We start from the raw sequence: 22,411 nt of genomic DNA on the forward strand, positions 1-22,411 counted from the left end.
ATTTTTCTTAGAGGGGGTATTGGTACCCCCTCTGCCCACCCCTACCCCCTGTTGATTCTGGGCTATAGAAGGTTTCTTGCGGAGGTGACTGTTTGCTCAGGAGGCTGGAGGACACTAAATGTAGGTGTTCCCCTTCCATTCCAAATGCTTAGTTCAACCAGGGAACTCCCGGAACAAGACCCAAACTGAGATAAGTTGTAGGACTCCAAGAAAAACACCTGTGCTATTACTTTATTATTTTTATTCCTAATTATAAGGACAAGGTGCTTACTCTGTACTAAACCCTGTGTTGGGCACGCTTTACATCCAATGTCTAGAATCACGTAAGAGCATTGTGAGGTAGGTTTATAACTCCTGTACAGATGATGTAGCTGTGATGGAGGGATGCTAGCAACATGCTCAAAGTGACCCTGGAAGCAAAGGGAGGCACCTAGGCACTAGCCCAGGTCTACCCGGTGCCTTGTCTTTCCTTTTACCATATTGCAGTCTTGCATCCCTTTGCATTTTAAAGAACAGGTAACACACACACACACACACACACACCCACACACACACACACAGCTTAACATCAAGAGATAGTCTTAAAATAGAAGATTGACTGATATTAATCCCAAGGCACACCTGAAGTGACAGATATGTTCCCTGATTTGAAGAAGCTTAGGACAGTTACTTCAGCCCATTCTATCTCCTATTCTTAGGATGCTGTCATTGACAATTTACTTCATGTAGTTAAGATTTTATGTTCAACTCAGCATTATTTAAAAAAAACGTTGATCTCTCTTGGTAAATTAACAATTCTGTTCTGAATATTTTAATATGTACACATTCATTAGGTTGTAAGGGGAGGATGGAAGGAGTGTCAAAGGGAAGTTAGCTTGATCCTGCCACCACCCTGCCATGGCCACCATAATCCTCGCAAGGACCAGCTTGGCTGGAGTTACTCACTGTCTTTACTTCAACTAGTCTTACTTCCCTTTCTTATTAAATGATGTTACTCCTATTTCTTTTTTTCTGTTTTTACTCTGTAATGTCCACAGAAATTCTAAGAGTAGGAAAAAGATTCCATTAGATACTCTCATTTTTAATGTGCTCATTTAATTGACTTGGTAAAACTGGGTAGTAGATGGAGTTTATCTTTGCTCTTCCACACTTGGCCTGAATGGATGTAGGGAATTTTACCTGTACTGTATTTCTTCAGGGCCATGCTCTGCTAATCTGATAAAAGCATATTTGTTTGTTGAAGGGGCTTTTCCATGACTTTTCCATTGTATAAATGTTTGGGAAGCTGGAGAGAAAGACATTTGGGGGCAGTAGATTGTGTGTGTGTGTGTGTGTGTGTGTGTGTGTGTGTGTGTGTTTGTGAAATGGCACAATTTAACTACGTCTCTCAAAAGTTTGGTCCTTACATGCACAAATATAGTATTGGCACATAAGGCTTCCTTTGAGATGGTCACTCTTTAAATGGTATCTGCATTGGTAAATTTCATTTTAATAGAAGGAGTCAAGAAGCGTTCCCCCTATGTGTAGTCACTGTACCTTAGAGTGGAGAATTTATACTTAGGAATCTTAATAGAGGGCTAGAAGTTGAAAAAAGATAAAGTGGACAATTTTAAGGAAGTAAAGGCTGTGACAACAAACAAAACAAAAACACTAGATTTTGTTAAAGAATTAGAGCCTAGGAAATAAATACTCTTGACTCATCTTCCTCTTCAGTGGTTGTGAAAGATTCATAATGGTCATTTCTATTTGGCCATTTATAAATATGAGTTATTCCTTGCTCAGACAAGTGGCATATATTTCTCTTCAATGATTGATTTAGCCATTTTACACTCTAGATAAGACTGGTATGAATAAGCACTAAGAGAAATTTCAGCAGAACTCCAGTTCCCTTCACTCATTCAACTGTACTTTTTAAGGTCAGTTTTTGGAAAGTTTCTGGACCTTAAAGTAAACAAGATTACAGAAAGTCTTAGTAAATTGTTCTCCCAGCAACTACCACTGTGCTTTACATTTACCTTTAATTATAACCTTAGTAAAAGTGTAGGAATTATGAGCCTAGAATTCTTTTGTATTTGCATCACAAAAATCTTAGGATTTTAGGAATTTTCTTTTCTTTTCTTTTTTTACATTCTGGTAAGGTAGCTTCTGCCGTACCCCCAGGGAATGAATTAACATTTATCTCTTTGAGTCTTGAAGAAAAAAGCCTTAACATGTACTAGTTTTCTGAGAATGGGGATGTAGTGTCCAAAGCACAAACTTGGCCAAAAATATTTTTATTTTTGAGACAGTCACTGCATTCAGTAATTGCAAGGGACAGCACTCTTGTTCCACTGAATATATATCTGAAAACAAAGGGATAAACTAGGACTTGACAGGACACCCTCTTAAATATGCACCCCTCCTCCAAATTCAAAGTGTTGGAGGTACTAGCTGTTATGCAGAGAGATTCCTGTTTACTTACCACACAGGTTAAAATAAGTCTTACTGTCAACCTCATTAACTCCCAAAGAAAGATTGTTTTCTTTCATCCAAATCAGAGTACCTATCACCATCCCTTCTTTCACTCACTGGCCCTCCTAAATGGAGACTTTCAGGTGCTGAGAAACCTTCCATGCACCCCTCCCTCTCTCCCCAAGTTGCCTGGTCAATCAGATGCCCTGTGGTCCCAGAACAGGCTCTGATGATGGGAATTAAGCAGCTGGCTGCTCCATCTAAGTACACTGCAGGCTGTGCACCACCTGTCTGACCTTTTTTGCTTGCAAAATGGAAATCTCTCTAAGCTCTATCATCTTTGACATTGCTATAAAAAAACAGTTTTAGTGATAAGGCGAACTAAGCAGAATGGCGGTATGGGATATGGGGTAGAGATATATTTTTGACTCCATATTTTAAAACTTTGCATGCAGCAGACATATCTAAATAAAGTTGGTCCTTGCCTGCTAAAAGGGAAGATTAATATCCAATAAATTACTTCCCAAGTTCATAGTTCTGAATTTTGGTTCTTAATGCACAATCCTGTGCTCCGACATGGAAAATCAATTCATCTTCCAATTCCATTTCTCTCTCTATTCTTTTTTTAATTAATGAGTTTTTATTTTTCACAAATGTCTCAAAGGTCCTTGCATATTATGAAAGTTTAAATATATTATTAATACTTGAAATTTTTTTTTTTTTTTTACCAAAGTCACAGAATTTTCTTCTCTGAATATTTAAAAGTAGACTAGGGTAAAGGATTATCGTTTGAGAATTATTTTGATCCAATCCTTTCTGGAGGCAGTAGAATTAATTTGACCTTTAAATGTCTGCTTTAGACCTATGATTCTCTAAAAATGTAATCTGAGGTAGGAGAGAGCAAAATCTCTGCTAAAATGGGGCATAACCCATACAGTAGGTACTTAATTAAGAGACAAAATAACCATAATTTTAAAAATTGTTACCAGATCAAAATTACAGATTTTTTCCCCTTTTCATCTGTCCTCCTGCATTTAGAATCTAGTAATGAATATATTACAAGGTTGTATCACAGAATATAGGTTATTTTCTAATTTGAATCTTATTGTGTAATCGTAGGACATATTTTAGTCTGTCTTATTTCTTCATCTATAAAATTAAGAAAGGTTATTACTTTTCACCCTTTAAGGCAGTGTAATGTAGCAGAAAGAACTTGACTTTTGAAGTCAGGAATGCTTGAATTGGACGTTCATTTGTCACCTTCATATCTGCTTAATATTTGGCAAATTCCTTAAAACCTCAGTTTTATTTTACTTGCTTATAAAATGAAATAATCATATTTTGATCTTAGTTTTATTATGGGGAGTTAATGAGATGATATCTGGTATACAGTATGCACACAGCAAATGTCAATTTCCTTCATCTACTCTTGTTGCATCTGACAAGGGTTTATGATATTACAATGATAACATTTACAGTTCTTCGGCACTTGCTAGGTGTTAGGTCATCTGCTCAGCATTTGGCATATCTTATTAGCTCATTCAATTCTCATATTGACCCTATGAAATAGATGATATTATTATCTCAGTTTTGCAGATGAAGGAACAAAGTACAGAGACGTTAAATGAGATCATAAAGCTAAGAAGTAGAGAAGCTCTAGACTTCAGGCTGTCTAGTTTCTGAGGTCCTCGCTTTCAATTACTATGCTCTATGACACCATTAACAAGCCTGGCCTGTCTGAACGTGGGCTGGGCCGATTATAGCTGAGAGGTCCTCTGAAAAATCTTGTCCAGTGCCACTCAAACTGTTTTAAATGCACATAGGATTCTTGGTAAAATGTGTTTGGAACACACAATTAAAACAATTGATTTGTTGTGAAGTGTTATTAGAATGTCTTAAGGAGGCATTTGGTATACTAATGCATATTGCAAATCATCAAGAGTGTGTGCATGCGTGTGCATGTGTGTGTGTGTTTGTGTGTGAAATACAATGATACTCAAAAATTAGCTGACCACATAAATATTTTCATGGGGAAACTTAATAACATTTCTGAACTCCACAGCTGAAGACATGGGAGTGTAATCCAACTGTCTCCCCTTATGGAGTGAGAAACTGATGTTCAGAGACAGCATGGAACTTGTTCAAATGGCATAAAGTTGGTAGTAGAGTTGAGATAAGACTCAGGCCTTCTGTCCCCAAATCTTACACTCTTGCCTATGCTAACACCAGGTAATAATGCCCTAGACAAAGGACCGCATTATTATTTTCTGGTGATCCAGCCTAATTAATTTAGTACACTGAATACAACTCACATGTGAAATTATGTTGCAATATTTTAGTTTGTTAAGAAGGAGACAATGTAATTAATTATTTAAAAAAGAAGAAGAAGAATATATGAAAAGGTGAAGCACGAGAGCTTGTATGTACGACCCATAGGCATGGACTTGGAGGGGGGGTTGCTGGGGGGGCGCTGGGCAGAGGGGAGCAAAGGGGAAAAATTGGAACTATTGTAACAATATAATCAATAAAACATACTTTTAAAAAAGGAGACAATGTTACTTTTAAGTGCATAATTAATGTAGTCCAAAATGGTATTAATTTCCTGTTTTTCTTGCTTCCGGGGCTCTGTGTATAGAGTTCTTAAAAGACAGTTATCAGCCTTAGGGTTGGATCTTGCATGGTTATTCTGCTTTCAAGTTTCTAAAGATCACATCTCTAAACTACTCTGTAGAGAAGTGGGTCACACAAATAGTTTTGAAACACTATTCTAAAATCTTTGAAATATTTAAAAATCTAACAGAGATTTGAGTATTATATTTGAGTAGTATAATAAAAACAGGGTGTCACATAACCATAAATGGTGAATTCCCTGGGTAAGAAGTGGATTGATAAACAAGGGTGGGTCAAATCTGAATGATATGGATAGAATTATGGTAGTGCTCTTAATTCTGTAAGTCCAAATTTCTGAGCACTAAGAAACAATGGGACCTGATATGAATCAGTAGCCTGTTCATTATTAAGGAAAAAGATCTTTCAAGGGACAATATATTGAAGTCAACTAATTTTCCCATGTACCCCAATTTTCTGTAATGATAATGAATTTCAGCTAAATGACCCTTTGAATCTGCTGAGGAATTCTGAGTGATCAGGTGAGGTTTTGGTGACAAGAAACTTGAAGTTTAAATGTTGGAGAATCCTGTGTTATCATTCTAATTTTAGGGGGGGTCAGTACATTAAAAATTGTCAATCAATTAATTAAACCTATGAAAACAGGACACATGAAAGATCATGATTTCTGGAGGAGAGAATCTGAATGGGCGAAGAGGTTAATCCCCTGTCCCCATTCTTCTTCTGTAATCGCAGTGGGTTTACAGATGTTTCCCTGCAGCTCCAGTGGGTGACTGGTTCTGCAACAGCCTGTGAGCAATGGCTGTAAGCAGCCTGCTCACAATGATATATTTGATATGCAAATGAAAGGCATAAAATGAAGCAGACTGATAAGACTCAAGACCAACTTCAAGTGAGGGTCACAGTGGGGAGATAAACAATGATCGAATTCATGAATTAGACTCCATTTTCTTTTCCTTTGTCAAAACTAAATATTTATTAATTAAGCCCAGAAAGCCTAGTGTGTGTTGATGAGCAAATGAGCATAACAAAACCTTGGATAAGGGTTCATGAGTATCCAGGGCCCAGGGAGGAACCCAGGAAAAGAAACAGACACTTGCTTTCAGTTTATTTTGCGTTAATCAGGTAATAGCCAAGTGATTTGCTAAATCCAAGATAAAGACTTTATGTAACCAAATTGCCATTAATCAGTTTAAAATATTTTTAGCTTCTTTCTTTTATTTGCAGGATTGATGACAGGAAATCTACAGAAAATGAAAATAGAAAATTGGTAGTAATTGTCAACAGATTATAACTATTCCAACTCACCGACTCTCACAAGAATATGTACAAATGACAAAATTTTATACAAATGTGGTTAAACTGGTGAAATTGCTTTCTGGGGAGTTTCCCTTACTTTTATCTCTGAAGGATTATCTTAACCATTTGGTTCTGGATTTTCAGAGTTTGTTCTCCTGTTTCCCCCAAGCTTCAAACTTGTAGTAAGAAGTTCCATAGATATATTTTTCCCAAGCCAGCTCTCTGGTATATACACAGTTGGGTGATAAAGGATTTAGCCAGGATTTACATTTTCATGGGGGGGACTGCCAATCGTTTCACAGTCTTCACCCTGGCAGCCATCACCTCGTTTCTTCAGCTGCTGGCAGCCCCCTGGCTTCTTTCCACAACCATTTTATTTTAAATTATTTACTATTTCTCACTGCTTATTTACAGCTTTTTCCTCTTGTATTCTTGCTCACAAACATAGACAGTTAACAGTCAGGCCACCTCACTTTTTTTTGCTTTGATTTCTTTATCAGTAAAATGAGCATTGAGTTTGTGAGTCTTGATATTGGCTCAACATTTAGAACCATCTGAGGAAATTCCAATTTGATTGTTTTTGGGGGAGGGGCAGGCACTGGTATTTTTTAAAAAGCTCTTAGAGGATTTTAATATACAGCTAGGGTCAAGCACCACTGAATTTCTAAAGCCTTGCTACTTGAAGTGTAGCAAATGATTCTGCATCTCAAACCACACTTCTAAATACATCTATATATTTATTTAATAGTTAAAACACTGCCTGAATTACCAATAACATTATACATTCAGTTCTTGGTAACAAATTCTAAATAATACTCAATTCCAGATATTTTCCTCATGTAATTATTTGAACAAGTAACCAGTACTTCCCAAAATATCACCTTTTGCAAAATTGTAAGATAAATTTATAGTTAATTCAAATTTTTTCCAGAGTGCTTTTAGGGGTTCTTATTTTCCTTCTGTTTATCCCTCTGTGTTACATGATCCTAGAAAAAAGAAAAGGATTTGAGTGATTAAGGCCAATAAAGAAATAGTAGAAGAGAAAAACATTTGTACTCTTATAAGTTCTTAGGGAAAAATAATATTTGAACATTAAAGCTCTCCAGCATGTGGAGATGTAAAAAGTGTACACTTACATGTAAAACTTTATTGTGGTTCTGGAAACTGAGGAGAAAAGCATCAAGCTTTGCATACATTTTTTAATTGCTAGATAGAAAGGGTGGGGGGGGGTGAAGCTGAGGTATTTTATAAGTGCACTTTTGTATCTTCTTTCCTGTATCAACTAGGACCCTCAATAACCAAGAAGAAAGTATGAATGAAGATTGAAAACTTGGATTCTCTTATTACTTTTTAAAGAAATCCTCACCTGAGGATATGTTTATTGATTTTAGAGAGAGAGAAAGGAAGAGAGAAAAATCAGTGTGAGAGAGAAACATTGATTGGTTGTTTCCTGTACTTGTCCTGACTGGGGATCAAACCCACAACCTAGGTATGTGTCCTGACCAGGGATTGAACCTACAAATTTTGGTGCATGGGTTGATGCTCCAACCAACTGAGCCACCCATCCAGAGCTCTTTTATTATTCTTACCAGAGCTTATTATGACTGAAAGTCAATATTTTCACTTTTTGATAACTTGCTGGCTAGATATTATAAATAGAGGTGAGAAAGGGAAGGTTATGGTTCATGTCAACATCTCGGCTTTGACAGTCTTAGACTGGGACTAACATTCAAATGAACATTCCTCATTAGGGAGCAGTGGTCAACACAGAAATGCTTCCAATTAACCCAAGAGGATCGATAATTTGGGTCCCACCCAAATTATGACACCCCACCCCCCAAAAGGATACATTTTCTTCCTAATTCCTGGAACCTATGAATATAGCTAAAGAGTGACTATCACATTATATTGCAAAAGATGTTGACTAGGTTAAAGATATTGAGAGGAAGAGCTTCTACTGGTTTATCCAGGTGGGCCCTGTGTGTAATATTGTGTTTCTTTTTGAGAGAGGTAGGAGAAGATGAGATAGAGACCCACACAGAGAAGAAAGCAACGTGGAGAGGGACACAGAGATTGGAGTGATACGGCCACAAGCCAAAGAACTCCTGCAGACATCGGAAGCCGGAAGAGGCAAAGAATCAATTCTCTCCTAGAGCTCCTGGAGCGGTGTAGCCCTATAATCAACTGAATTTTCTGCTTCTGTTTTTCAGAGCTGTGGGAGAATAAGTTTCTGGTGTGTGTTTGTCAATTACTTTCCACTAACATAAGACCATCCAATGTTCTTAACATACATCTTAATAGCATCATCTCTATTGGGTGGATAGTAAGGCTGAGGCACAATTAGATTAAGCAGCTTTGGTCTAAGTTGTGAGACTAAAGAGAGCCACCATTTAAGGAAACATCCCAGGAAAGTGGGATGGGGACACAACTGACTGAGATGGGGGATTCATTCTTTATCATTCTCTCGGTGTTCAGAAGATAATGTATTCTGGGCTTTGCAGGTCAATCAGCAACTGCTCAAGTATATTAACTAGCCTTCTGACTTATTAGTTTTCTAGCTGCTGTAACAGAGTACCACTGAGTGGCTTAAACAACAGACATGTATTGATTTTCTCAGAATTCTAAAGGCTGAAAGTCCAAAATCACGGTGTTAGCAGGGTTGGCTTCTTCTGAGGGCTGCAAAGGAAAGATCTCTTTCAGGTACTTCTCTTTGGCTTGTAGATAACTGTTTTCTTCCTGTGTGTCTCCACATTGGCTTGCCACTGTCCAACTTCCCTCCTTTTTTAAGGACACCAGTCTCATTGCATTAGGACTCACCCTAATGTCCTCACTTTAACTCGATTACTCCTGTAAATCCCCTATTCTCATATAAGGTCATATTCTGAGGTACCAGGGTTAGGACTTGAAGATATCTTTTTTTCCTCCTGAGAATGGAGGGACAAAGTTTAATTATGACACCTGGTTACTGAAGAAGACTTAGAAGAACAGTCCCTGAGGATCTCCTCACTTTTGCCCGTGCCTCCATGTGATACAGTGTCCATTAATCTCCCCATTGCTTGGCCCTCAGTGGAGCTAGAGGGCCAGCACTCATGACCAGGTGGACAGCTCAAACAGCTTACCCTCAAATGACACATTAATTGCTCCTTGGAGGTATTAGTTATTATTTCTTTGATGATTTAACTAATTTTGAAGAAGCAATGAAGACTGATGGTTTGGGGAGCATCTGCTGGATATTGGTAAAGCAATATATTCATATCTGGGGAGGGTGGTAGTGAGTACCAAGCTAGAAAATCTCACTCATATTCAATAAGAGTAAGAGGAAGACTGACTAGAGCTATGGGGAAAAGAGTCCATTTCAATTTTATGAAATCTCCCCCTTTCCCCGAGGACTGGAAGAAAGAAAGAATGTAGCATTCTCAGTTGTACCCTCCTGGTAATTCGAATGTTTATTGTTCATTATGCAATATTTTTCCATACGGTGCCTTGAGGTCTTTAGAGGATTTCCAGTCTAAAGACTGACTGAATAATAATTGATTTAAAAAATGTGAATCTAGTCCGGAATGGAAAAGGCATTGAAGCTAGAATGGGGCCAAGAAAAAACACAGGTTGGGAAAGAAAGCCTCACGCAGCGATGGAGTATGTGGTTACTTACTGCAACCCGAGGGCTTCATTGATCAACAATATCACTCACCTTCATGGACCATGTTAGAATTCCCCAGTGTTAAAATGCTCCATTAGAGATTCTTTTGGGTTAGGTTTGGCATAGCGAAGAGTTCGTAAGCAGCAAAGAGTCAGACAGACTTGGGTTGGAATCCTGAAACTGGCATTTATTAGTTATGTGATCTTGGGGAATTTATTTAACCTCTAAAGAGGAACATTTTGGCTAACAGAAAAAGGATGTTGTGAGGATTAGATGAAACAATCTCTGTGAAAACACCGTAAGTTGTGTCTATCACACAGTGGGATATTTGTGTATCTGTATATCTTCTCCACTCCCCACCAAGAGGTGGTCAGTAGATTCCAGAATGTTTTGAACTATAAACACTCTAGAGAGAGTGATATATAAAGACACAGATATATTAGTCTTGATCTCAAATAATCCTGAATGTTAAATTGTTTTCCTTCTGAGTGGAAAGGGCTGGAACAATATGACAACATCAGAGGGTAAGGTTGGGACAGGGGTGGGAAGGTGGGAAGAGAATCCCTTTGGTATTAGAAAGTAGGACTCCTTTAGATAAAAAGACGTAAGGAAAGGATCTTGAGACCTGGAGAAGAGCTACATTTATGTGTACTTTTGGGGGAAACAGAATGGTGTTATTACTTAAAATCTTATATGTCATTTTTAAGCAAATTGTTGCCTTAATTTTTAAAATAAAGTATAGACAGAAGTGAAATTATGAATTTTATTAGACCTGATAATTTTAGTAAATAAAAAATTAAGATTATTCCCATTTAACTATAGTCAAATCAAACTTGACTGAAAAGTAACATGGTCTAATTTGTGACTGATTTAAATAAATGTTCAAAATGCATACTAAATACCTAGAAGGTTAGGAGCTAGAAGCATGAAGATTGTGTAGTAGTCTGTATGGATCGCTGTAACAAAAATATCATATACCGCGTAGCTTAAACAACAAGCATTTCTTTCTTACCTCCAGAACTATGAGAAAAAGTGGAAGTCTAAGATCGAGTTGCTATAAGAGTCTGTGTCTGGTGTGGACCTACTCCGTGGTCAATAGATAGCCGTCTTCTTGTTGTCTCCATACACGGCCAGAAGATTGGGAGGGAGCTCTCTAAGATCTCTTTTATAAAGGCACTAAGCACCTCCTAACCATCACATTCTGAGTTAGGATTTCAACATATGAAGTTTGGGACAATATGAACATTCATTGCAAAACATAGTAAATTGGCAAATTGGATCACCTTGATCTTATCTAATTCATCCACAATTGTGAAAGCTCAGTCTCAGACTGCTGTATATCAATAAATTAATGTATATATTAGCTTTTTTATTCTAAAGGCCGTGCTACTTGTTTAAGTAACAAAAATGTAAGACTTAATCAAAGTTTTCATGATGCAGAAGTATAATTTTTGAGCCTGATTCCTTAACTTTAAACAGAACAGATTTGTGTGAATATGGGTTTCTCAAAGTCTGGATGTTTTACATAAATAATCCATCTTTCTAGATAACAGAAAATGTAAAATTTGACTCTTTGGCATCACCAGAATAAGCATTTAATAATTAAGAGAGACTGGTGGTATAGGGGTAACTAGTGAGTGATCACATTTCACATTTCTGATCTTTGGAGAATGTCCACATTTGGTCCGACCATCAACCCTGTTGGACACTGTGAGGCAGCATGTTGTGCCCAGGGAAGCCCAAGCTGAGAGGTGGCCTCAGCTGGAGATGACAGGGTGCTACGCCTTCTCAGAAGAGCGTAGAGTGATCAACATGACCCTCTGTTCTGCAACAGAAAGAAAACACACATTCTTCAAAAGAGCAGGCAAGGGATCTTCCCATTATATAACTGGAGGAAGAAATGGAATTAAGGTCAAGTTCTCTAATGACATCATGGTAACTCCTTTCCAAATCATCTTAGTGAGTTTATACTCAGTTTTCTTCTTCGGGCCGCCAGATACAATTTTAATAGGATATTTGATACGTTGCTTTTCTGAAGCACTAAGACGTCCAGATGGTTCTCTTTTGGTCATAGGTGACTGGCTCCTAGGTGTTACATCTCATCATCACACTTCATTTCAGGTATTTAGTCAGGACTGGCTCAGTTAAAAGTGTCAATTACCCAGGGGAATTTCCTAAAGCCCTTTCAGATTCTTTAATTCCTGTGTTGGGCAGGAATTGAATTTATTTATCTAGGAATGCTAAATATAGCAGCTTAGTATTAAGTGACAGACATCAGAAGCAGTTTACTTTGAGATTATCAGCTGTTTATTATAATTGAGTAAATAATGAGAGAAACGTTAAGAAATGTCTCAGGGAAGATTTTCTTTTTCTCTTCTATATGCAGATCTCATAAGGCTACTCTGCACAGCTCAATTTCCAGTGTTCCAGTTTTTTTCAGGGCAGAGTTTTAGGCAAAGATGTTTTTACGTTGACTTAGAATCTGCACATTCTCTGTTCTAAACTATTTCCTGAATGTGGGCCTAAATATCATATCCTTCCTTTTCTCTCTTTCTACCCATATTTAAACATTGACACAAGAGTTAGGGGTAAATGACTGCCAATATTTTAAGTATGGTTTTTCCCAGGGGTATTTTGCTAGGACATCAAGTCTTAATTAAGCCAAAGAAATGAAATTTTGATGGCATAATTTAGGAGTTACCAAATGAACTGAAAGGTAAGTTTGGGCACTTGGGTCAGCTGGCTAAAAAATTACAGTAGTTCACAACTGCAGTGAGTATAGAGCCATTATTTTCTAGCTCAGATTTTCCTTTCAATGTTCCATCTTATTTTCTCTCTGAGAGGGTCTCAAAGTCCAGGAAATCTCAATTAAAAAAATCATAATCAAATTAATAAATTACAAAGCTTTATAATAAAACTACACTTAAGAAACTAAAGTCCTCTGTCAGATTATGTTTTCCAACTAGGGAGATAGAAAATACAGTTATCAAGATTCATGTCTTTCTAATTATTTGAAAATTTATCTTTATGTTAGATTGAAGCTACTAACAGGTTATCTCTTCAAGGCCTGGTGCCAGTTTTTCCAAGAAGTCCACAAATGTTAGTTTGAAATCCATATTCTTATTAAAAGGGGACATTCTTTCTAGTGGAAGTTAGGTATGTTCCAGTCCATGTTTTTCATTTTGGTCTGTCAGGATCCATTTGGCAATGGAAACAGATACTTTGGAAGCCTTTTACAAATGTTAGTGTCACGGTTCACTTTAAGTGCACTCTTTTTGCTCACACTGTTTGTATTTGTGATGGACACACATGGTGGAAATGTAAAAAAAAAAAAGTCAATAAAAAGGAAAAAACGTATTACAAGACTCATGTTGGTCCTAAATTCAGCTATTTATTTATTTATTTTTAAATGGTATTTTATTTTTAATCTTCACTTGTCATAAAAAGAAAGAGAGGTAGGGAGAGAGAGATGTGAGAGAGAAACATCAGTTGGTGCCTCCAGTACATGCCCCAACTATGGGTCAACTTTGCAACCCTAAGTATGTGCCCAGACTGGGAATTGAACCTGCAACCTTTTGGTATAGGGGACGACACTTTAACCAACTGAACCACATGGCCAAGGCCAGCATTTTATTGATCAGATATCTTGGCATTATACAAGTATGACTTTGGATTTTATGAGACAATCATTGACTGAAGACCTACTATGTGTCAAGCATTCAAGCCAAATCCTGGGGATAAAGAAACAAAAGGAGAAATGTCTCTGCTCTCAAACTTACAGTTCAGTTGAGCAGAGAGGCAAATAAATAATAAGCATTGTAGTGGGACCAATATGACTATAGGTACAGAAATCCACGGGAAAGAAACTAGATCTTTCCTGGGCTGGGGTCAGAGATAGTTATCATTATACCTTTGAGAATCACCTTCTCTATGAGGGAGTAAGCTTCAATGAGGGCTGGGCCATGTCTTTTCATTTCTGGCATATTGTGGATACTCAAATCACATCAATTAACTGACTGGCTAAATAAAAATTTGGTGACTAAGTCAATAAACAGATGTCAGGCACAGGGATTATAGTGGTGAGCAAAACTGACACAGCCTCTGTACTCATAGACTTTAATGGGTGACCAACATTTAACAGACAAATGATTGGTGAACATTTTCATATGCCCTCTGAGAAAAAGTATATGATAATATGAAAGAAGCTAATGGGAAAAGTGATTTAGTGGGGGTTCCAAAGTGGGATCCCTGACTTGAGTCCCTAAATTATTCTGTGTGCACTCATTCATTTAAAAAAAGGCTGGTTGTCTGGTGCCAGTATGGCTAACAGACTGCTGCCTCTGTGGTGTTATCGCATCTACCTCAGTGGGCCTTTCAAACACCGAGAAGTCAAAGTATCTAAAAGGGCACAGAGCTAGGAATTCAGCAAGCTTACACAACAGAGTGCATACGTTATTCTTCTGCTCACTTGCTGTTATGGGCTAAATGTGTGCGCTCACATTCATATACTGAAGTTCTAACCCTAAGTACCTCAGAATGTGGCTGTATTTGGGGACAGGACCTCTAAAGGGGTAATTAAGGTAAAATGAGGTCATGAGGGTGGGATCTAATGCAATATGGCTAGTTCCTTCCAGAAGAAATGAGGACACAGAAGACACACAGACCAAAGGAGTATTGTAGGAGGACACAACAAGAAGATGGCCATCTGCAAGCCGAGGCGAGAGGCCTTGGAATGAAACCAAACTTGCCAGCATCTTGACGTTGGACTTTTCAGTTCCAGAACTCTGAAAAAGTAAGCTTTTGTTCTTTGAGACTTCCAGTCTATGGTACTTTGTCATGCAAATGAATATATTTGCTAATAAAAATGTATTTAATAAATATATATCACAGATTTTGACCTCATATTTACTTTCGTTTCAGTCTAGTCATGAAGTTGTGAGTAGTAGCTAAACTTACCCATCTCAAAGTTTTTTAGTGGATTTTGCTATTTACCACATAAACTTTAAAGGTAGTACACCAAAGTGTGTTTAGATTAGTTCACAATAATGATGATAGAAGAATAATGGCTCAGTGTGAGCTTGGAGCAGTCAGTAGGCATCAGATCACAAGGGCCATGTTGAAAATATAATCTTTTTTAAAAAAATTTCCAAATGGAAGCCTATTCTAGCATTCTGATCGAGGAGGCGACATCATACAATTTATGCTTTATAAGACTCCTGTGCTTGCTGCTTGGACAATGATTTAGATATAGTCAAGAAGGAAGGTAAGAAGGCAATTATGAAGCTATTGCAATAGTTCAAGAAGAAGGTGATGAAATGATGGTAGACTTGGTGTAAGATGGTAAAAGTGGAGATGGAGAACAGATTAGAAATATATTTTAGAAGCAGAATTGATGGAAGTTGGCAGTGAATTGGATGAGGACATTAAAAAGAAGTAGTTGTCAGGAAGACTTACAGGTTTTTGGCAAAAGGAAATGGATGGGTGGAATTGCTATTTACTTAGAAGAAGAAGACAGGCAGATAGGCATGAAGAGCAAGGGTTTCAGATTTGGACTTCTTAAGGTCAAAATAGCTACGAGACATCCAAATTGAGCTGTCAAGCATGTGCTTTGATATGGGAATATGAATCTTCCCAAGAGATGATGTCAATTTAGAGAAAGCTTAAGACTTGGTTTGGTTTGGAGAGGTAGTGGCTAATTGCCTTTTTTTTTGTTGTTGTTGCCTGGTCCATAAACTATCTTCCTATGTTTGTGGAATTCCTCTCATTATGTACTTGGCTGGGGACAGAATGCCTCATGTGACAGGTGTCATAAACATATTTTGGCTTTGCAGACTCTCTTGCAGGTAGGGTGTATAGTGTAGATTCACCAACCAGTTGCAGTTGCCACTGGGTTTAGATTCAAGAGCTAGTTGAGAATGTTGAGGTTTTTCTTGGCATTTTTAGTGGTGGCAATAAAACTGGCTTCCACCTTTTGTGTGCACCAGGGTCAGAAGTTATGTGGTTGTATCCACATTGAGTTCCTGGAGCAGCAGATATGGTGGTACCTACCAATCAGTGCCCAGTGCTTGGCTTCCTACCAGAGGTTACCAGTCCTTTGGGATGATTTTGGGTAATTAGTGGGTAGTTACAAGCCTCCCATTAATTCTGTGACTTACTCCTAATAATTACTTTCAGTTATTTGTCGTTCATCTCTGGTTACAATGCCTTGCAGATCCCTAACTAATTATGAGGAGAAGTCATTGTTAGACCCTGAAAAGAAGTGGCTAGTAATAGAAGAGGAAGAAAACCTTCAAAGAAGGAATCACACAAACCAGATAAAGAGTGAGGGAACAAAAGTGTGAAATGCCACTGAGAAGTGAAATAAAATGAAGACTGTTGTCCACTGGGATTTATTAATGTGGTAGTAACTCATGACCTTAGTAAGAAAAGTTTTAGTTAAGCAGTACCTGTGGAAGATGAGAAAGTTAAGAAAGTTTACAGGGACAACTGTTTTGAGAAGGTTGGCTATGAAGGAAAAAAGAGAGCTGGGGCCATTGCTTGAGAAGCAGATGAGGTCAGGGTTTTATTTTATTTTATTTTTAAATTTTATTTTAGGAGTGAAATATATGAGAGTATACTTACACATGGCACATAGCAATACTCAATAAACACTGGTGAGTGAATGAATGAGCTGAGTATTGAAGGCTAAGGAAGGATGAGATGGGAGAATGAGATTAGGAAACGCTTTCTTGGGAAAGAACACACCAGGGTAACGTTACAGATACATGCTAGGACGTGGTGGTTCCACCCACCAAAGCTGCTCACTTACTTATTTTTTCCGAGTATTGCACATATGTCTGGTGCCCTGAACATGTTGATTATAATCCTAACAGATATGACATGTTTGTAATACATAAAATGATAATTTTAATGTTTTCTGTGTAAACTTAGTGAGGAGATTGACATTCAGAAAGGATATGATTTCATCAAAATCACACAGGAAGGTAGGATTCAAATTTAGACTTATCTCCCATCAAATGCTATATTTTTTAAAGGCTATCGCACAGAATCCATCCAGGTCAATATAACCTACTGCACATCATGAGACTGATAACTATCCTGACTGTCCCCTAAAACGTCATAGGTAGTGTGGTGGGATTTATAATCACTCCAAATGAGATCATGTAATGTGGAATCTGCAAATAGAACCTACCTCCATTTTTAGGAAAATACATGTATAAGTATGAAAAGATTTTCCTCTACTTTTTCTACTTTAATTCCCTTTTGAGAGGCCTAGAGACACCTGATTGCCTCACCTCAGCCCAAGACTGCCTAATGAGAAAGCTCTTTGATTGAGACCCATCAATCTGTTGTGAGCCTTTGGCCAAAGGCATCATTTCATTTGCCCAGCTCCAAAGGCAATATCTCAGAAAAGTCTCACTTTCCAGAGACATCCTGCCTGATTCCCAGTGTGAAGGGGTTTATAGCTCACTAACATTCTGCTGAACCTATTTCTAAAGTCGACTCAGTCTGTGTGCTAAGGATCTTTTGGGAGTGTGTAGGGCTAGCTGTCCTGAGCATGTGCAGTGGTTGCCATTCCAAATGAAAGAACTAGTTTGTCTGTGTTTTAATTATCTCTTCTTACAAGATCTACCCAGCAGTATTGCTCCACATGGCTTGAAAGAATTTAATTAAACTGAAGAAAAAAAAAAAAAAGGCTCTGCTTTTGTTGTCGTTCTTTGCTGGAATGAAATCAGACTGATTGTGCCAGCACGTGGAGATTTTGCTTTTCTTATTCTCATGAAGAAATTGCTATTAAGACTAAGGACATAAACACTGAGGAGCACGATACTCTTTTTTTCTTTCTTTCTTTTTTTTTTTTTTAAATGGAGGGTCTCCCTCATTGCAACAGGCCGGAAGAGGGCACCTTCTAAGCAATGAGTGCTCCTACTTGCCATGGCAAACACCAGAACTCTGTAGGCTAATTGAAGTAGAATTAGATTAACAGGGAATTGAGTGCAATTTTAGTGCTCTCAGAAGGCCACATAGAAATAACAGAAGATATTTTCAGTAACACAAAATATCAGCTCTGGGAATAGTTTTGAGACCATCTCGTGAGCTGTTCTATAGGTATGAAGGAAGGAATGGGACAAGAGTGATGAAGTGGTCGAGTTGCTCAGCTAACAGTGGCGTGAGACTTTATTAAAAAAAGAACACACCATTTTCTTCAAAGAGGTAATAGTTCTCTATTGTAGAAAAACTATTCGCTATAGATAAGCAATACATGAAGTTTCTTCAGACACTCATATCAACTAAATACCGACATCTTACTGTCAGACTGTTTCCCTTTTTGCCTCGCTTCCTTTTTCTTTTCTCACTCTATCTGAGCATTGTTGGCAGAGAGTAGATGAAAATGCAAGCTGACTCTGATGCTCATTCACAGTCTAGACGTGGTGTTTGCTGCAGAGGGGGGGTGAAGAGCTATGCAACATCATTCATTTTTATTAAACATGGGCTCTGTCACCCGCCATTCTGGACCTTTTTAGGTATAAAAGTGAATGTGTATTTGTACCTACTTACCTTCAAGGCACTTACCATCAGGTTGGCTACACTGGCAAAGCACGATATATTTTTAAAATACAATAGTAATTTCTTTTGAGATATTTTTCATATTTGAGAAACAGGAGATGCAGGGATGAGACAGAGAAATTAACCTTTCTTTCAGTTTCAAATTCTACAAAGTAAAGGTTTGCGTGGCATTTAAAAGTCAGAAAAAAAGGACTAACATTGTTCCTGGGTATTTCTCTTAATTACTCACAGATTTCCTATATAATGCTTTTCTGCATTACCCCACTGCAGATGTAGGTATAGATATCATTGTTTTACTGTAATAGATTTTTCCTGCATTGAGGAAATGTTTTTCAAGTTATTTATTACTGAGGCTTTCATAACTGATAAAAAGTAGTTGATATGTTCACTAACTTCTTTATTCCTTCATTTACCAATTATTTATTATTATTGTCAATGTTTTAGGTGCTAGGTGTTTAGTAGGAGAAAAAATAGTAAAGCCCTGACCTCATGGAACTCCTATTTTGTGACCAATTCTCTACATGGTGTAGAATAATAGAAAACTTAATTAAATCTCTTAATTATAGAAGTATACAGTTGCTTACATGATGTTATTTGAAGAGTGCTTTTCAGTGCCTTTCTTAAAAATACTTTCTCATTGTACCTGTAGAGATATCTTAAATTCCACCAGCTTTGTTCCTTTAAAAAATACAAAACTCTTTGAGACAGACAACCATTGAAGACTTAGTGGCTGCCAGTAAGTAAGGAAAAACCCAGAAGATCCTTTCTAACCTTACAGGCGGCTCTTGATCGATCAAATGGGTAGCAGGTGAGTTTTGACCAGGGGATGGTGTCATGTGACAAGAAAGGTGAAAGGAGAAAGTCTCAGAGCCAGAGCCAGGCTAAGGGGATGGTTCGAGGAGGGGCAGACAGAGCGCATAGAGCATCAGAGAAGAGCAGTGAAGTGCAAGGAGGAGGGCACCAAAGATAAACTCATCCATTCACTGCTGTGTTTCAGGTCGACCTTGATCTCCCCCCATGCCTTCTGTGACTCCTCCAAACCATTGTTCATCTACATGGAAGGGGCATTTGCTGCAGACACTTAGAAGAAACCACAGTGGCCTGGGTGACCTAAAGCTATAGCTGGAAGAAGACTGTCACAGACCTATTACTGCAGGTGACAAAATAGCTCCTGCCTTGTTCTCACAATAACTGCTGAAATACCGACTCATTTTACAATTTCCCATAATGATCACCTTTAGATTTTTTCTCTAATTATATAGTTATCATCTCACCATTACATTTTTGCTTTGTGGGATACAGTCTTGAATATAAAAAGTCCATGGGTATAATTTTCTACACTAGGAAAGGTCAATCACATATAGCTTTTTAAAATTTGAATAAACCAAATATAGCTCCTCAAGTGACTATCCCACTTTCCAAATTTGAAGCTTAATTATTATTATTTTCAACAGGCTGTGTAAATGCCTCTGGAAGCACAGGTTTATAATTGAAATGTTGACACAACCTTAAAGTATCACAGCGTGAGTGGTGTTGTTCTAATAAATCTCGTCCTTAATCCTTGGAGAGAACTTAAGGCAGAGATTCACTTTCTATATCAGGTTTCATGTTACTGAAAGGCTTCTGAAGATAAAGCTCATAAACTATGGAAGGACAGATACAATGTGGGCTAAAGGGTTAAAGGGCTGGAGAAAGCTCTGTAATTCTCAGAAATGGGAAACAGATGTTGTTTGACATTTTGAAGCACAGTTTCCTTCTCCTTTGCGCACTTTTCTGCTATCACAGTTTTCAAAGCAGAGATATATTACTGTAAATGAGAATGACTTTGCAATGAGTTTCCTACTTAGAGAACAGAGGGAGCTAATATGAAGACTAATTTTTATTTAATATAGTGTCTTTTCACCTAACGAAATCACAAATTGCATTAGGGAACCGAATGGTGTTGGTACAATTTATCACAAAACCTCAGAAATTAAATAACACCTCATGAAAATGAGTAAATATAATTGGAAAGAAACACTGCCTGAGCCTGGAACTCTCCTACATATTAATTTTTGCTGCTAGGGAACTGCCCTGACTTGCACTGACTGCTGGTGACTTCTGTACAGATAAACACCTGCAGCTTCAGCTTTGCAGGTGCAAGTCAGGCTAGGGACTTGGATTCTACAGAGCGAGGTGAGAAGAATAATGGTGATGGTAACTGTTTAGTGCAGGGCATAGAGCACACTGGGAGGGAAGACCCCAAATGAAACAGTGGGCAGATAAAGCCCGGGTGACCAATGGCGTCCTCCAAATGGCAGCTGTGAGCATAGGGGAGACTTGTTACAACACTGACTGTAGGGAGAGACCAGACTGAGGACAACCACTGAGCAAACAGAAAGAGCAGGGACCCTACTGGAGTTTTCCAAGCTGCGGAAAGTACACCTCTTCTCTGTCTATTCAATGATGTCTATTTCAACTCACTGGTATGTGAAGCATGACCGACTGCCACGTTGGCTCTTTTTGTGGGTTGGTTTGAGATCGGTGTCAGATCAGAGGGAAAGAGAATAACATGAACTGAACTGTGTGAGACATTGGAAGCTTGCACTGGAAGCTTTCCCATGCCTACAGGACACCATATTTATACAAAAGTGGTGAATTTTCTGTTTCTTATAAAGCTCAGTCTGTAGAACTACGTTTACTGTCTACATTTACTATTTAGGGAACTAAAATAATAAAAGCAACAATATCATCTCACCTCCTTCCTGCAGAATTTCCAAAAGCTCCAGCCCTCCACAGCTTGTCTTCCTGGATTATGGCCTAAGTCATCCCCTTGATGATGAGAATATTATCAGAATCAAACACAAAAACCAAACCAAACAAAAACAATAAAACATACTGAGTAAAACAAGTGGGAAAAAAAAAAGAAAAATGCTAATGACTGAAAGTAAATATTAGAAATTGATTTTAGAGAAGCTGATTCGGATAAGTTAGCAACAGACACTGCAAGTTTAAATGTTGTAGTCACACATATGCCAATAGTTAGGTATAATAATTCTGAGATCATCTTTACTGTTCTTATCATTGTTTAATCAGAAGTGATCAAATTCCCTTGGAAGTGGAAGGCTAATGCCTGGTATAGTTTTGTTTTTCTTGTGGAGTCTTCTTGAAAACTCTCTTTTTTGGTTCTGCTCTACTATTGTACCATCAATGTTGGCATAAGGCCTTATTTATTTCCAGGTCTTTCTTCTGTGCTGTTTTCCTGAATATACAGTGAACTCAAGACCCTGGTATTTGTTTGGTGTTCTGTTTGTTCCTCAGGAGCACGTCTCAGTGGAGTGCTATACAGTATAGGGCTTTGTCGGCCTGTCCAGCCTCCCTCTTTCACTGGTTATGCTTAGACACCTCTGCATGCTGAGCTTTTTTGATAGTCACCTTGAGTTCATCTATTTAAAAGGAATTATTATAAAATTCAGAAACCCTTATGATAGAAAAGTTACCATATAGTACACAGTCACATCCATAAACTAAAAAGTAAGACGCCTTTCCCTAGCCAGCCAAAATTCCACTTCCCAGGGGCATTAAATGTATATCAAACTACATTTATAATGGAAGCCAAATTTAAAACTAAAGTATGTAATACACATGACAACGTGTTTCTACAGGAATAATATTTTATGCAATTTTACATTTATTTCACTGAAATTACAATGTGTCACTACTAGTTTCCCAATGCAATAACAATCTCATGGTTTGTCTTTTTTTAAATAATATTTTTATTTCTTTTAACCCACATCTCTCCCCACGTGTGTGTTTTCATTCTCTGTTATTGTTAGCTTATGGTAA

General features: G+C 37.8%; 1 long non-coding RNA gene across 1 annotated transcript in view; it reads right to left on the bottom strand.

The window, feature by feature from the left end:
- Positions 1 to 6,041: 6,041 nt before the first annotated feature.
- The window catches only part of LOC150019554 (uncharacterized), a 75,605-nt gene continuing 59,235 nt past the window's right edge, over positions 6,042 to 22,411 (bottom strand). The window contains exons 2-4 of the long non-coding RNA XR_016509261.1: positions 21,324 to 21,397; positions 7,260 to 7,364; positions 6,042 to 6,323 (exon numbers count right to left, since the gene is read on the bottom strand). This is a non-coding gene — a long non-coding RNA (uncharacterized LOC150019554). The remainder of the gene's footprint in view (positions 6,324 to 7,259; positions 7,365 to 21,323; positions 21,398 to 22,411) is intronic.

Source organism: Furipterus horrens, unplaced genomic scaffold (genome assembly GCF_987537825.1).
Source record: "Furipterus horrens unplaced genomic scaffold, mFurHor1.1.pri manual_scaffold_2, whole genome shotgun sequence".
NCBI lineage: Eukaryota > Metazoa > Chordata > Mammalia > Chiroptera > Furipteridae > Furipterus > Furipterus horrens.